Raw genomic sequence first — 17,452 nt, forward strand, 5'->3', positions numbered from 1 at the left:
CAAATTAGGAAAAGGTATAGGATACAAAGTCAATATTAAAAAGTTGTGTTTCTATACACTAACAGTAAAATATCTGAAAAAAAATTAGGAAAATGATCTCACAATACTATAAAAACTACTCAGGAATACGTTTAAACAAGGAGAAGAAAGATCTGTACACTGAACACTGTAAAATATTAATGAAAGAAATTGAAAAAGATACAAATAAATGGAAAGGTATCCTGTGTTCAAGCATTGGAAGAATATTATTAAAATGTTTATACTACCCAAATCAATCTAGAGATTCAATCCAGTATCTATTAAAATTCTATCAAAAAATGACATTTTTCACAGAAATAGAAAAAAAATAAGCCTAAAATTCATATGGAACTACAAAAGACCATGGATAACCAAAGCAATCTTGAGTAGAAAAAGCAAATTTGGAGGCATCACATTACCTTATTTCAAAATATATTATAAAGCTATTGTTCAAACAGCATAGTACTGCATAAAAACAGACATATAGACCAAAGGAACAGAATGTAAAGTCCAGACATAAACCCATAGCTTTATGATCAACTGATCTTCAACAAAGGTGTCAGGAACACACAATGGGAAAAGGACAGTCTCTTCTTTAGTTTGGGGAAAACTGATTTTCCATAAGCAGAAGAAAGAAATTGGACCCTTATTTCACTCCATGTACAAAAATCAACTCAAAATTGATTAAAGACTTAAATCTAAGACCTTAAACCAAAAAACTATAGATGAAAACATAGAGAAAAAGCTTCTTGACATTGGTCTGAGAAATGATTTTTGGATATGACTCCAAAAGCACATGCAATACAAGAAAACATAGACAAATGGAATTGCATCAAACTGAAAACCTTCTGCACAGCAAAAGAAACAATCTACCAAATGAAAAGGCAATCTGTGGAATGAGAGAACCTGGCAAACCATATCTCATAAGGAGTTAATATCCAAGATACATAAGGAATTCAAACTTCTCAATAGCAAGAAAACAAATAAGCTTATTTGAGAAATAAGCCAAAGAATCTGGATAGACATTTCTCAAAAGAAGATACACAGATGGACAACAGATATAGGAAAAAGTATTTAACATCACTAATCATCGGGGAAATACAAATCAAAACCAAAATGAGATATCACCTCACACTTGTTAAAAAGCGATTATCCAAAATAAAATTGATAACAAGAGTTGGTGAGGACATGGAGAAAAGGGAACCCTTGTAGACTATTAGTGAGGATATAAATTGGTACAGCCATTATGGAAAATAGTATGGAGATTACTCAAAAAATTAAAAAAATAGCTACTACATGATTCAGCAATCTCACTTCTGACTATATGTCAGAAGGAAATGAGATGTGTCTTGACGAGATAGTTGCACTCCCATGTTTACTGTAGCATTATTTAGAATAGCCAAGATAAAGAAACAACCTAAGTGTCTGTCAATGGATGAATGGATAAAGAAGTGGACACACACACACACAAACACAGAAGAATATTATTCAGCCACAAGAAAGAAGGAAATTCTTCCATTTGTGACAATGTAGATGAACCTGAAGGACATTATGCTAAGTGAAATAAGCCAGAAAGAGAAAGACAAATACTGTATAATCTTATTTATACGTGGAATCTAAAAAACAACTCCCCCCTCCCCCCCCACCAAACCCAAAGTTGAACTCAGAGAACACTGGTTACCAGGTGCTGGAGTAGGGAAGGGGGAGGGGAAGACTGAAAGTGAAGGGGAGGAAAACTGTATTCCATGAAAACAGAAATGAAAAAAAGCTGGAGTAGCAATACTTATATCAGACAAAATATACTTTAAAAGAAAGACTGTAATAAAAGACAAAAAAGAACATTACATAAAGATAAAGGGATCAATCCAACAAGAAGATATAACAATTGCAAATATATATGTACCCAACACAGGAGCACCTAAATACATACAGCAAATATTAACAAACACAACAATTGACACTAACACAATAATAGTATGGGACTTTAATATCCCACTCATATCAATGGACAGATTATTCAGACAGAGTATCAATAAAGAAACACTGGCCTTAAACTACACACTAGATGAGGTGGACTTAATATATATATAATAGCATCCAATAGCAGCAGAATACACATTCTTTTCAAGTGCACACAAAATATTATCCAGGATAGATCACATGCCATGCCACAAAACAAGCCTCCATCAACTTAAGAAGACTGAAATCATACCAAGCATCTTGTTGATTATAACACTGCGAGACCAAAAATCAACTACAAGACAAAAACTGCAGAAACAGAAACAGGTGGAAGCTAAACAATATGCTACTAAGCATCCAGTGGATCACTGAAGAAATCAAAGAGGAAATAAAAAATACCTGGAGACGAATTTAAATGGAAACTCAACAATCTAAAATCTATGGGATGCAGCAAATGCATTTCTAAGAGGGAAGTTTATAGGATACAAGCCTACATCAGGAAACAAGGTAAGTCTCAAATGAACAATATAACTTACACCTAGAGGAACTAGAAAAACAACAAGCAAAACCCAAAGTTGGTAGAAGGAAAAAAAATCATAAATATCAGAGCAGAAATAAATGAAACAGAGACTAAAAAAAAATAGAAAAGATCAGTAAAACTAGAAGCTGTTTCTTTGAAAAGATAAAATAGATAAACCTTTAGCCAGACTCATCAAGAACAATAGAAAGAGTGACACGAATCAAGATGGCAGAGTAGAAATATGTGTGCTCACTCCCTCTTGCAAGAGCACCAGAATTACAACTAACTGCTGAACAATCATCGACAGAAAGACACTGGAACTCACCAAAAAAGACACACCACATCCAGAGACAAAGGAGAAGCCGCAATGAGACAGTAGGAGGGGCGCAATCGTGTTAAAATCAAATCCCATAAATGCTGGGTGGGTGACTCCCAAACAGGAGAACAGTTATACCGCAGAAGTCCACCCACTAAAGTGAGGGTTCTGAGCCCCATGTCAGGCTTCCCAACCTGGGGGTCCAGCAAAGGGAGGAGGAATCCCCAGAGAATCAGACTTTGAAAGCCAGTGGGATTTGATTCCAGGACCTCCATAGGACTGGGGGAAACAGAGACTCCACTCTTCAAGGGCACACAAAAATGTGTGCTCAACAGGACCCAGGGGGAAGGAGCAGTGACCCCATAGGAGACTGAACCAGACCTACCTGCTGGTGTTGGATGGTTGCCTGTGGAGGTGGGAGGCAGCTGTGGCTCACTGAGGAGACAGGGGCACTGGTGGCAGGGGTTCTGGGAAGTGCTCATTGGCATGAGCCCTCCCAGAGTCCATCATTACCCCACCAAAGAGCCTGTAAGCTTTCAGTGCTGGGTAGCCTCAGGCCAAACAACCAACAAGGTGGGAACACAGCCCCACCCAATGGCAGACAAGCAGATTAAAGTTTCACTGAGCTCCACCCACCAAATCAAATTAAAGTCTTACTGAGCTCCACCCACCCAGCCCAACCCACCATCAGTCCCTCCCATCAGGAAGTACCCACGAGCCTCCTAGATAGCTTCCTCCACAAGAGGGGGCATACAGCAGTATCAAGCAGTATCAGCAATATTTCATCTTGTGGAAATGAAAACCACAGCCACAAAAAGACAGAGAAAATGAAAAGGCAGAGGACTTTGTACCAGATGAAGGGACAAGCTAAAACCCCAGAAGAACAACTAAATGAAGAGGAGATAGGCACTCTTCCAGAAAAGGAATTGAGAATAATGATGGTGAAGATGATCCAGGACTTTGAAAAAAAGACTGAATGCAAAGATTAAAAAGTTGCAAGAAAAGTTTACCAAAGATCTAGAAGAATTAAAGAACAAACAAACAGCGATATGCAACACAATAATTGAAATGAAAAATACACTAGAAGGAACCAATAGCAGATTAACTGAGGCAGAAGGGAGAATAAGTGACCTGCAAGACAGAATGGTGATAATCACTGATGCAGAAAAGAATAAAGAGAAAAGAATGAAAAGAAGTGAAGACAGCCCAAGAGACTTCTGGGACAACATTAAATGCACCAACATTCGCATTATAGGGGTCCCAGAAGGAGAAGAGAGAAAGGACCTGAGAACGTACTGGAAGAGATTATAGTTGAAAACTTCCCTAATATGGGAAGGGAAATAGCTATCCAAGGGCAGGAAGTGCAGAGAGTCCCAGGCAGGATAAACCCAAGGAGAAACACGCCATGACATATAGTAGTCAAATGGACAAAAATTAAAGACAAAGTTATTAAAAGCAACAAGGGAAAAACGACAAATAACATACAAGGGAACTCCCATAAGGGTAACAGCTGATTTCTCAGCAGAAACTCTGCAAGCCTGAAGGGAGTGGCATGATATATTTCAAGTGATGAAAGGGAAGAACCTACAACCAACAATATTCTACCCAGCAAGGATCTCATTCAGATTCGACGGAGAAATCAAAAGCTTTACAGACAAGCAACAGCGAAGAGAATTCAGCACCACAAAACCAGCCTTACAACAAATGCTAAAGGAACTTCCCTAAGCGGGAAACATAAGAGAAGAAAAGGACCTACAAAAACAAAAACAAAACAATTAAGAAAATGGTAATAGGAACATACATATTGATAATTACCTTGAATGTCAATGGACTAAATGCCGCAACCAAAAGACACAGACTGGCTGAATGGATGCAAAAACAAGACCCATATATATGCTGTCTCCAAGAGACTCACTTCAGACCTAGGGACACATACAGACTGAAAGTGAGGGGATGGAAAAAGATATTCCATGCAAATGGAAATCAAAAGAAAGCTGGAATAGCGATACTCATATCAGATAAAATAGACTTTAAAATAAAAAATGTTACAAGAGACAAGAAAGGACACTACATAAAGATAGAGGGATCAATCCAAGAAGAAGAGATAACAATTATAAATATATATGCACCCAATATAGGAACATCTCAATACATAAGGCAAATTTAACAACTATGAAAGAGGAAATTGACAGTAACACAATCATAGTGGGGGACTTTAACACCCCACTTACACCAATGGACAGATTATCCAGACAGAAAATTAATAAGGAAACACAAGCCTTAAATGACACAATAAATCAGCTGGATTTAATAGCTATCTTTAGGACATTACATCCCAAAACAGTAGGTTACACATTCTTCTCAAGTGCACATGGAACATTCTCCAGGACAGATCACATTTTGGGTCATAAATCAAGCCTTGGTAAATTCAAGAAAATTGGAATTGTATCAAGCATCTTTTCTGACCACAACGCTATGAGATTAGAAATCAATTACAGGAAAAAAAATGTAAAAAACACAAACACATGAAGGCTAAACAATATGCTACCAAATAACCAAGAGATCACTGAAGAAATCAAAGAGGAAATCAAAAAATACCTAGAGACTAATGATAATGAACACACAATGATCCAAAACCTATGGGATGCAGCAAAGGCAGTTCTAAGAGGGAAGTTTATAGTGATACAATCCTACAAGAAACAAGAAAAATCCCAAATAAACAATCTGACTTTACACCTAAAGAAACTAGAGAAAGAAGAGCAAGCAAAACCCAAGTTAGCAGATGAAGAGAAATCATAAAGATCAGAGCAGAAATAAATGAAATAGAAACAAAGTAAACAGTAGCAAAAATCAATAAAACTAAAAGCTGATTCTTTGAGAAGATAAATAAAATTGATAAACCTCTAGCAAGACTCATCAAGAAAAAGAGGGAGAGGACTCAAATCAATAAAATTAGAAATGAAACAGGAGAAGTTACAATGGACACCACAGAAATAAAAAGCACCATAAGATACTACTACAAGCAATTACATGCCAATAAAATGGACAACCTGGATGAAATGGCAGATTCTTAGAAAGGTGTAACCTTCCAAGACTGAATCAGGAAGAAATAGAAAATATGAACAGACCAATCACAAGTAATGAAATTGAAACTGTGGTTAAAAATCTCCCAACAAACAAAAGTCCAGGACCAGATGGCTTCACAGGTGAATTCTATCAAACATTTAGAGAAGAGCTAACACCCATCCTTCTCAAGCTCTTCCAAAAAATTGCAGAGGAAGGAACACTCCCAAACTCATTTGATGAGGCCACCATCACCCTGATACCAAAACCAGACAAAGATACTACAAAAATAAAATTACAGACCAATATTGCTGATGAATTTAGATGCAAAAATCCTCAACAAAATACTAGCCAACAGAATCCAACAACACTGTAAAAGGATCATGCACCATGATCAAGTGGGCTTTATGCCTGGAATGCAAGGATTCTTCAATACATCAATCAATGTGATACACCATATTAACAAATTGAAAGATAAAAACCACATGATCATCTCAATAAATGCACAAAAAGCTTTTGGCAAAATTCAACACCCCTTTATGATAAAAACTGTCTAGAAGGTGGGCATAGAGGGAACCTATCTCTACATAATAAAGGCCATATACAACAAACCCACAGCAAACATCATTCTCAATGGTGGAAAACTGCAAGCATTCCCTCTAAGAACAGGAACAAGACAAGGATGTCCACTCTTGCCACTACTATTCAACATAGTTTTGGAAGTCCTTGCCACAGCAATCAGAGAAGAAAAAGAAATAAAAGGAATCCAAGTTGGAAAAGAAGAAGTAAAGCTGTCACTGTTCACAGATGACACGATACTATACATAGAAAATCCTTAAGATGCCACCAGAAAACTACTTGAGCTAATCAATGAATTTAGTAAAGTTGCAGGATACAAAATTAACACACAGAAATCTCTTGCATTTCTATACACTAACAATGAAAGATCAGAAAGAGAAATTAAGGAAACAGTCCCATTCATCATTGTAAAAAAAAGAATAAAATACCTAGGAATAAACCTAGCCAAGGAGGTAAAAGGCCTGTACTCAGAAAACTATAAGACACTAATGAAAAAAATCAAAGACGACACAAACAAATGGAGGGACATACCATGTTTTTGGATTGTAAGAATCAACATTGTGAAAATGACTATACTACCCAAAGCAATTTACAGATTCAATGCAATCCCTATCAAAAATTACCAATGGCATTTTTCACAGAACTAGAACAAGAAATTTTACTATTTGTGTGGAAACGCAAAAGACCCCGAAGAGCCAAAGCAATCTTGAGAAGGAAAGACGGAGTTGGTGGAATCAGGCTTCCTGACTTCAGGCTATACTACAAGGCTACAGTGATCAAGACAGTGTGGTACTGGCACAAAAACAGAAATATAGATCAATGGAACAGGATAGAAAGCTCAGAGATAAACTATGGTCAACTAATCTATGACAAAGGAGGCACGGATATACAATGGAGAAAAGACAGCCTCTCCAATAAGTGGTGCTGGGAAAACTCAACAGCTACATGTAAAAGAATGAAATTAGAACACTCCTTAACACCACACACAAAAACAAACTCAAAATGGATTAAAGACCTAAATGTAAGACCAGACACTATAAAACTCCTAGAGGAAAACATAGGAACAACACTCTTCGATGTAAATAACAGCAAGATCTTTTTTGATCCACCCCCTAGAATAATGGAAATAAAAACAAAAATAAATAAGTGGGACCTAAGGAAACGTCAAAGCTTCTGCACAGCAAAGGAAACTATAAGCAAGACGAAAAGACAATCCCCAGAATGGGAGAAAATATTTGCAAATGAATCAACAGACAAAGGATTAATCTCCAAAATATATAAAAGTTCACCCAGCTCAATATCAAAAAAACAAACAACCCAATCAAAAAATGGGCAGAAGACCTAAATAGGCATTTCTACAAAGAAGACATACGGATGGCCGAGGCACATGAAAAGCTGCTCAACATCACTAATTATTAGAGAAATGCAAATCAAAACTACAATGAGGTATCACCTCACACTGGTTAGAATGGCCATCATCAGAAAATCGACAAACAGTAAATGCTGGAGAGGGTGTGGAGAAAAGGGAACCCTCTTGCACTGTTGGGGGGAATATAAATTGATACAGCCACTATGGAGAATAGTATGGACGTTCCTTAAAAAACTAAAAATAGAACTACCATATGACCCAGCAATCCCACTGCTGGGCATATACCCAGAGAACACCATAACTCAAAAGGACACATGCACCCCAATGTTCATTGCAGCAGTATTTACAATAGCCAGGATATGGAAACAACCTAAATGTCCATCAACAGATGAATGGATAAAAAAGATGTGGTACATATATACAATGGAATATTACTCAGCTGTAAAAAAGAATGAAACTGGGACATTTGTAGAGACGTGGATGGACCTAGAGACTGTCATACAGAGTAAAGTAAGTCCGAAAGAGAAAAACAAATATCATACATTAACACATATATGTGGACTATAGAAAAATGGTACAGATCAACCAGTTTGCAAGGCAGAAATAGAGACACAGATGTAGAGAACAAACATATGGACACCAAGTGGGGAAAGCAGGGAGGGTTGGGAGGGAATGTATTGGGAGATTGGGATACCAAATTGTACACTCTAAATATATGCCCTTTATTGTCTGTTAACTGTATCTCAATAAATGTTCTTAAAAAAAAACAATAGAAAGAGAACCCATTATATAAAATCAAAATGAAAAAGGAGAAGTTACAACCAAGAGCACAGAAATACAAAAGATTATAAGAGATTACTACAATCATATGCCAATAAAATGGACAACCTAAAAGAAATGCATGAATTCCTAGAAACATACAATTTCCCAAGACTGAATCAGGAAGAAATGAAAAATATGGACAGACTGATTACCAGTAATTAAAATGAATCAGTAATTTAAAAAAACCGAAAACAAAAAAACAACTCAAAGCAAAAGTCCAGAACCAGATGGCTTCACAGTTGAATTCTACCAAACATTTAAAGAAGAGTTAATGCCCATCATTCTCAAACTCTTCCAAAAAATCGATGAGGAAGGAATGCTTCTGAATTATGAGGGCAGTATCACCCTGATCACAAATCAGGCAGATACCACAACAAAAGAAAACTATAGGCCAATATTACCAAGGAACATAGATGCAAAAATCCTCAATAAAATATCAGCAAACCAAATTCATCAATACATTAAAAGGATCATATATCATGATCAAGTGGGATTTATCCCAGTGATGCAAGAATGGTTCAATATCTGTAAATCAATCAATATGATAGACCACATTAACAAACTGAAGAATAAAAATGATATGATCAACTCAATGGATTCAGAAAAAGCTTTTGACAATCCACTTATGATTAAAAACTCTCAACAAAGTGGGTATAGAAGGAATATACCTTAACATAATCAAAGCCATATATGACAAACCTACAGTCAACACTATACTCAATAGTGAAAAGCTGAAAACATTTTCTCTAAGATTAGGAACAAGATAAGGATGCTCACTCTTGCTACTTTTTATTTAACATAGTATTGGGAAGTCCTAGTGACAGCAATTAGACAAGAAAAAGAAATAAAAGTCATCCAAATTGGACAAGAATAAGTAAAATCGTCCTTGTTTGCAGATAACATAATACTATATATAGAAGATCCTAAAATGCTACCAAAAAACTATTAGAACTAATAAATGAATTCAGTAAAGTTGCAGGATATAAAATTAATGTACAGAAATCTGTTGTGTTTCTATACACTAACAATGAACTCTCAGAAAGAGAAAGTAAGAAAACAATCCCATTTACAATTGCATAAAAAAAAAAAACCCAAATACCTAGGAATAAATCTAAGAAGGTAAAAGTCCTGTACACTGGAAACTACTGACACTGATGAAATAAACTGAAGACAACAAAAACAGATGGAAAGATATACCATCATCATGTATTGAAAGAATTAATATTGTTAAAATGACCATACTACCCAAGGCAATCTACAGATTCAACGCAATCCCTATCAAAATACCAATGGCATTTTTCACAGAACTACAAAAAATAATTCTAAAATTTTTGTGGAACCCTAAAAGACCCTGAAGAGACAAAACAATCTTGAGAAAGAACAAACCTGGAGGTATCATGCTCCCTGATTTCAAACTATAACACAAAACTAAAGTAATCAAAACACAGAAATACAATGGAACAGAAAAAGAATGGAACAGAATAGAGAACCCAGAGATGAATCCATGCATAAGCATGGCCAATTAATTTGCAACAAAAAAAATCAAGAATATACAATGGGGAAAAGATAGCCTTTTCAATAAATGGTGTTGGGAAAACTGGACAGTTCCATGCAAAAGAATAAAACTGGACTACTTTCTCACACCTATATATATAAGAATAAACTTGAAAAGTATTAAAGACATATGTAAGATCTAAAACTCCTAGAAGGAAACATAGACAATACTCTCTTTAACATCAGTCTTAGTAATATTTTTTTGGATATGCCTCCTCAGGCAAGTGCAACAAAAGCAAAAATAAACAAATGGGAATCAAATTAAAACACTTTTGCACTGTGAAGGAAACCATCAATAAAATGAGAAGTCTGCCTACTAAATAAGAGAATATATTTTCAAATGACATATATGATAAGGGGTTAATATCCACAATATACAAAGAACTCATACAACTCAATATCAAAAAACAAACAACCCAAATAAAAAATAGCAGAGGACCTTAATAGACATTTTCCCAAAGACATACAGATGGCCAATAGACACATGAAAAGATGCTCAACATCACTAATCATCAGGGAAATGCAGATCAAAGTCATAATAACACCTCACACCTATTAGGATAACTGTTATGAAAAAGACAAGAAATAACAAGTGTTGAAGAGGATGTGGATGAAAGGGAACCCTTGTACACTACTGGTGGAATGTAAATTGGTACAGACACTGTGGAAAACAGGATGGAGTTTCCTTGAAAAATTAAAGATAGAACTACCATATTATCTAGCAATTTCACTTCTGGGTATTTTTCCAAAGAAAACAAAAACACTAATTTGAAAAGATAATCACCGCTCTGTTCACTACAGCATCATATACAATAGCAAAGATATGGAAGCAACCTAAGTGCCCATCAATAGATAAATGTATAAAGAGTATATGGTATGTACATACACACATATGCACAATGGAGTATTACTCAGCCATAAAAAAGAATGAAATCTTGCTATTTGGGACAACATGGATAGACCTAGAGGGTATTATGCTAAGTGAAATAAGTCAGACAGAGAAGGACAAATACCATATGATTTCACTTACGTGTGGAATCTAAAAAAACAAAACAAATGAACAAAAATAACAAAACAGAAAGAGTCATATATACAGAGAACAAATGGCTGGTTGCCAGATGGGAGGGGGGTGGGGGATGAGTGAAATAGGTCAGGAAGATAGAGAGGTACAAACTTCCAGTTACAAAATAAAAGTGTGGCATGAAATGTACGGTGTGGGGAATATAGTCAATAATAATATTGATAGTAACACCTTTGGTGACTAGACTTATGGTGGTGATCATCCTGTAATGTATAGAAATACTGAATCACTATGTCGCACGCCAGGAACTAATTATACTTCAAAAACAGACTCACAGAAAAAGAGGTAAGATTTCTGGTTACCAGAGGACGGGTGGGGTAGGGGAAGGGTGAATTGGACTGAAGGTGATCAAAAGGTGCAAACTTCCAGTAATAAGATAAATAAGTACCAGGGATGTGATGCACAACATGATTAATATAACTAACATTGTTGTATGTTATATATGAAAGATGTTTAGAGAATAAATCTTGAGAGTTTCTCGTCACAAGGAAAAAAATGTTTTCTTTTTCTTTTGTTTTGTATCTACATGAGACGATGGAGGTCTCATTTCATGATGCATGTAAGTCCAGCTGTACACCTTAAACTTATATGGTGCTGTATGTCAATTATATCTTAATAAACTGGAAGAAAGAAATTAACAAGTCAGAAAAAAAATCAAGGAGAAGGCTAAATATGGGTAGAAGTGGAAAGGAGGTGAAGCCATGGAGTAAAGTTAGTGCGTAAAATAACTTTTCAATTCTATATACTTTCTTAGAACTGGCCTGAAAGTTTGGTTATGAGCTTCTTAGCAACCAGTATAAAAAAAGGAAACATAATTTGTTACATGATTGATCGAAGCCACACATATTTATGAATTGTAGGGTTAACAGTAGGGCTTGTTAGTTTTTCTGAAGGAAGTTGAAGAGTAGGTCTTTAATCAGAACTGTATTTCCCCACTTCCTTGTATTACCTTGTTCCTTACTTTGGGGGAAATCAGACATAAACCTAGGATTTTTACCAAGAAATAAAAAAGCTGTCATAATTTCAAGTACTTCCTGCAGTAGTCTGTCCTCCTCTCTATCACTGTCTCTGTCTCTGTCAGTCTCTTATACATATCATCTGGCACTAATATCTGAGAAGTTATCAAGGAGTTTTATTTTCTGGCAACTCAGAGTAGATGTGGAAGGGATCTTGATTAATGTAAAGTACATCTTTGAATTTTCATTATATGTTCTTTCTGAAGATGCTCCTAATGCCTTAGAGGATTTCATCAATAAAAATGCCTCTAGTTTTCAATTGTATCTTTAATGGAGTGGTGATGTGACTTCTTTTTCAACTACTACAAAGCAGACTCTGTCACAGCAATGAAAAGTCTAGGCTTAAAATATTTTTAGGCTTAAAATATATTTTTTGGAGTATATTTCAATTTTCTAATTGAGAAGTAGATTCCTTCCTGTTCAATAAAATGCTGCTATGTGATGACTTAGAGGGCTGGGATAGGGAGGATGGGAGGGAGTCACGGGAGGGAGGGGATATGGGGATATACGTATAAATACAGCTGATTCACTTTGTTGTATAGCAAAAACTGGCATAACAGTGTAAAGCAATTATATTCCAATAAAGAGCTTAAAATAAATAAATAAAATGCTGCTATAGATAGTAATAATACTATTAACAACAGACATTGTACTTACCCAGGTTTTTCTTGCAAATTTCTTCTACATAAGCAAGGGAAAAACCATGTATTTCAGTGTAGGAAACAGTCAAACGTCAGTGTTTTCTTCTTCCTACTGTGTTAGAGAAAAATACTTTCTTCATTCCGGTGTTTATGAAAGTTTCTCCTCTGCTTCCACTTCAGTCTGAACTCTAATTGGCTCAGAAACGACAGAGTGTTTCTCAGTAATGGGTGTGTCGAAACTGGAAAGTTGGAGAAAAGGAAGCCTGCAGATTTGATTTCAGTTTCGTTTTCCTAGGTCTGAATTTACTGAAGTGACTTTTCTCTCTGATTTTTTTTTTTTTGTAAGCCATTATTCCTCCACTGTCTGGTGTGTTTGGCTAGAATCCAAAGGTTTAAAATCTGTTCTTTGCTTGAGAATTTTGAGGGCTGCAGAGAGCCCAGAACTTGGGTAGGGGAAGAGCTTATGCTGGCATTTCACTGGCCTTCCTGGGTGGACTATCCATCCATCTCTGTTTTCCTACAGAATGTAAAGGAATGGCTTTCAGAGACTTTTTGGAGTTCCCTATAAATGCTAAAGGCCTCTGGGTTAGTTGTCAGTTCTTCAGGGCAGACCAGGGTGGGGCCCCCAGTGGCCACATTGCAGAGTTTTTCTTTTCTAATGTTGGGCTCAGGGACAGGCACAGAACAGCCCGAGTGAGAGTGACAAAAGTAGCATTTAGAGAACTAATAGCAAGTGTTAAAATTTATTGTGTGTGCTCAATTAGCTTCTGGTTTCCACATTCCACTGCTGATTCGCACTGGCTTCACATGTTTTTTAAACATTTATTGGGCACATAGTATATACCAGGCACTGTTCTAAGTGCTTTATATTAACTTCTTTACTCTTCACAACAATCCTCTGAGGTAGATGCTATTATTATTTCCATTTTACAGCTGAAGAAACTGAGTTGTAATGCACAGGTATTAAATAATCTCTCCCTCTCCCCTCACCTCCCTCCTTCTCTTTCTCCAATATGTACTACTGGTTCTGTTCCTCTGGAGAACTCTCACACAAACAGGTTATAAAAAGTAACCCCTGCTCTGCTTTCTCAGAGCAATTTTATTCCCCTAGCTTATCTCATTGCTCAGATTCCCTGTGAGGCCAGGTCCCAGATCTTCAGCATGAACAACCTCTCTCTTCTATCCTGTGTCTCTCTCTTCATGCTGCCTCTCTGACCACTCAGACAGTGCTTCTCCATTTCTTTATTAGACTATTACCCCATTAAGGAGGGGAATTTTAACCTAGTTGTCCCCTCCCTTGAAACTGTAATACTATAGATATACTGTATATCTGTTTATGTATATCCGTGCTTTATACGTAAAAAGGGCATCATATGTCATTAGGGAATTGCAAATTAAAAGAATGAGATACACCTATTAGAATGGCTAAAATCCAGAACATTGACACTACCAAAGGCAGGTGAGGATGTGGAGCAACAGAAACTCTCATTTATTGCTGGGGGGGATGCAACATGGTATAGCAACTTTGGAAGACAGTTTGGTGTTTTCTTACAAAACTAAACCTACTCTTACTGTATAATTCAGCAATCACACTCTTTGGTACTTACCCAAAGGAGCTGAAGACTTATGTCCACACAAACACCTGCACACAGAAGCTTATAGCAGCTTTATTCACAAATGCTAAAGCTTGGAAGCAACAAAGATGTCCTTCAGTAGGTGAAGGGATAAATAAACTGGTACATCCAGACAATGGAATCTTCATTCAGTGCTGAAAAGAATTGAGCTGTCAAGCCATAAAAAGACATGGAGGGGGCTTCCCTGGTGGCGCAGTGGTTAAGAATCTGCCTGCCAATGCAGAGGACATGGGTTCGATCCCTGCTCCAGGAAGATCCCACATGCCACGGAGCAACTAAGCCTGTGTGCCAAAAAAAAAAAAAAAAAAAGACATGGAGGAATCTTAAATGCATGTTACTTAGTGAAAGAAGTCAATCTGAAAAGTCTACATACTATATGTTTTCAACTATATGATATTCTGGGAAAGGCAAAACTTTGAACACAGCAAAAGGATCAATGGTTGCCAAGAGTTAGGGTGGAGGGAAGGATGAATTAGTGGAGAATAGAGGATTTTTAAGACAATGAAATTATACTATATGACCTATAATGGTGGATATATGTCATTATATATGTATTTGTCAAAACCCGTAGAAGATACAACACCAAGAGTGAACCCATAATGTGAACTATGGAGTTCAGGTGATGATGTGTTAATGTAGGTTCATCAATTGTAACAAATATGCTACTCTGGTGAGGGATGTTGATATTGGGGGAGATTGTGTATACGAGGGCACGGAGGGTATATGGGAAATCTCTGTACCTTCCTCCCATTTTGCTATGAACCTAAAACTGCTCTACAAAATAAAGACTATTTTTAAAGAAAGGTATGATTTAAAGCATTTGTGCTTTGAAATTATCGTGCTGGTGTTTGGAAAATGACCCTCCTAGTACAGACGAGAAGCGGGTCCAACAGAGGAAACACGTGGTCTCCCTTGCTGAGGCCGGCTCAGCGTCACGGGCAGAGGTGGGGAAGCCAGAGGGATGCTCTAAGCTTGCACCTGCTTCCCTGAAGCTGGTGGCCTTTTCCGGGCTGTTCATCCGTGTAGAGCACGCAAGAAAGTTCCGAAACTGCTTTGTACCTGCTTTGTACTGTTGGTGCCTTCTTGGTATCGTACCCCAAAACTCTGCATAGATTATTTAGTATAATGGCAAGTTAAAAACAAAGTTAAAGGAAGATTTTATTAAGAATCTGAATGTTTATTCATTATATTGTTACAACTTAACATTTATTTGTGGTATTTGTGACTTGATTAATCTGTATAAAAATTGTGAGTAGAAAGGTTTATATTTCATCTTAATTCTTTTGATGTTGTAAACGTACTTTTTAAGAGATGGAGTATTTGAATGTTTATGGCACCTGACTTGTAAAAAAAAAACAAAAGAATTAGAATCATTAAATTGTGTCCATGTTACCAAAAAAAAAAAAAGGTATGATTTATTTTTTTTTGCTTTCAAGAACCAATTTTTCACTTCCTTGGAGGTGACAGCACCCCAGTTGAGAATGCATGATCTTGCATATACTGTTTGCCTGGATTCCTCGTTACTTCACCCACCCTGTTGGTTCAGTCCTGCTATTGCATATGAACTTCTTGCGCCAATTGTTTACTGAAACAGTCCTATAGAAAACGGAAACCAGTTATGCCTTTCCACCTGAGGGGATGGACTCTGCTGGTGAATTCTGATGTTGTCCAGCTCCCCTTCTCCTCCTGTACTCTAGGATCTCAGTCTGGTTCTTCACCCATCAGCCCTCTCCTGCTTCAAGTAAGACTCTGAATAATCCTGGGATGTGGCCTGTCTCACTAGAGGACATAGTCTATATTTGAGAGGAATTCTCTGCTAAAGATTAGGGGAAGTTCCTTCTCCTTTCCAGGCCTTCTTTTAAATTCTTTGTTGGAGTGAGGTTTTGTTATCTTTAAAAAATTATGTCAATAACCCAAAGAGTGAGGATCCCTTTCTTAACAGAAGAGCATTCAAAGTTAAGCTCTCTGGGACTTCCCTGGTGGCACAGTGGTTAAGAATCTGCCAGCCAATGCAGGGGACACGGGTTCAATCCCTGGTTCAGGAAGATTCCACATGCCTTGGAGCAACTACTGAAGCCTGCACTCTAGACCCTGCGAGCCACAACTACTGAGCCCAAGTGCTGCAACTACTGAAGCCCACGTGCCTAGAGCCTGTGCTCTGCAACAAGAGAAGCCACCACACTGAGAAGCCCACACACCACAATGAAGAGTAGCCCCCACTGGCCTGAACTAGAGAAAAGCCCTCACACAGCAAGGAAGATCCAATGCAGGCAATCAATCAATCTTTTAAAAAAAAAACCCAAAAAGCAAAAACCAAAGTTAAGCTCTCTGGATACTATGTGATCAATGTTTCTCTTTTAACTCATTTGGGGTCCTTATGCTCTAATAAAATTATTATAATGTCGCAAGCACAGAAAAAATTGTCAGGATCTAGAAACGCTCTGTAGAATATCTCATGCTTTCATTCCATTCCCTTGTTTTTATATAAAATTTCTCCTAGGAACAGAACCACCAAAAGTTTTACATTTGATCATGTTCCTCTTTTTCTCTGATGAAGGAAGTATTGACTCTTAGCCCGTGAGACAGGATTTTTGCAAGCATCCGGAGCATGTTTCCCTTGTTATTGATTGAGAGTAATTAGGACTGAGAGTCTTTTTTTTTAAATTGTTATTATTGGTTATTTTTAAGAAAGTAATATTTAGAGTATATTTTTCTAATTAAAAAGCTAATATGTGTTCAATTAAAAAATCAGAAACAACTAGAGAAAAAGAAAACCAAGATCTACCTGGATCCCATCCCCCATTCCTAGTTATTAACATTTTTGGTACACAATCTCTCAGTCTTTTATAGATAATCTCTCAGATAAATATTTGCCCAACA

At 36.8% G+C, this 17,452-nt stretch overlaps 1 protein-coding gene across 3 annotated transcripts in view; it reads right to left on the bottom strand.

Annotated features, from left to right (window-relative positions):
* The window catches only part of SAMD9 (sterile alpha motif domain containing 9), a 41,564-nt gene that overhangs the window by 15,121 nt on the left and 8,991 nt on the right, over positions 1–17,452 (bottom strand). The window contains exon 3 of one of the 3 annotated variants that reach the window (XM_057733224.1): positions 12,955–13,050. The exons of 1 other annotated variant lie outside the window; for it this stretch is intronic. The gene's annotated coding sequence lies outside the window, so the exon portion shown is untranslated. Of the gene's footprint in view, positions 1–12,954; positions 13,051–17,452 lie in introns of those variants that run through there. One more of the 3 variants, XM_057733226.1, reaches the window with a different exon arrangement.

Source organism: Hippopotamus amphibius, chromosome 4 (assembly GCF_030028045.1).
Source record: "Hippopotamus amphibius kiboko isolate mHipAmp2 chromosome 4, mHipAmp2.hap2, whole genome shotgun sequence".
NCBI lineage: Eukaryota > Metazoa > Chordata > Mammalia > Artiodactyla > Hippopotamidae > Hippopotamus > Hippopotamus amphibius.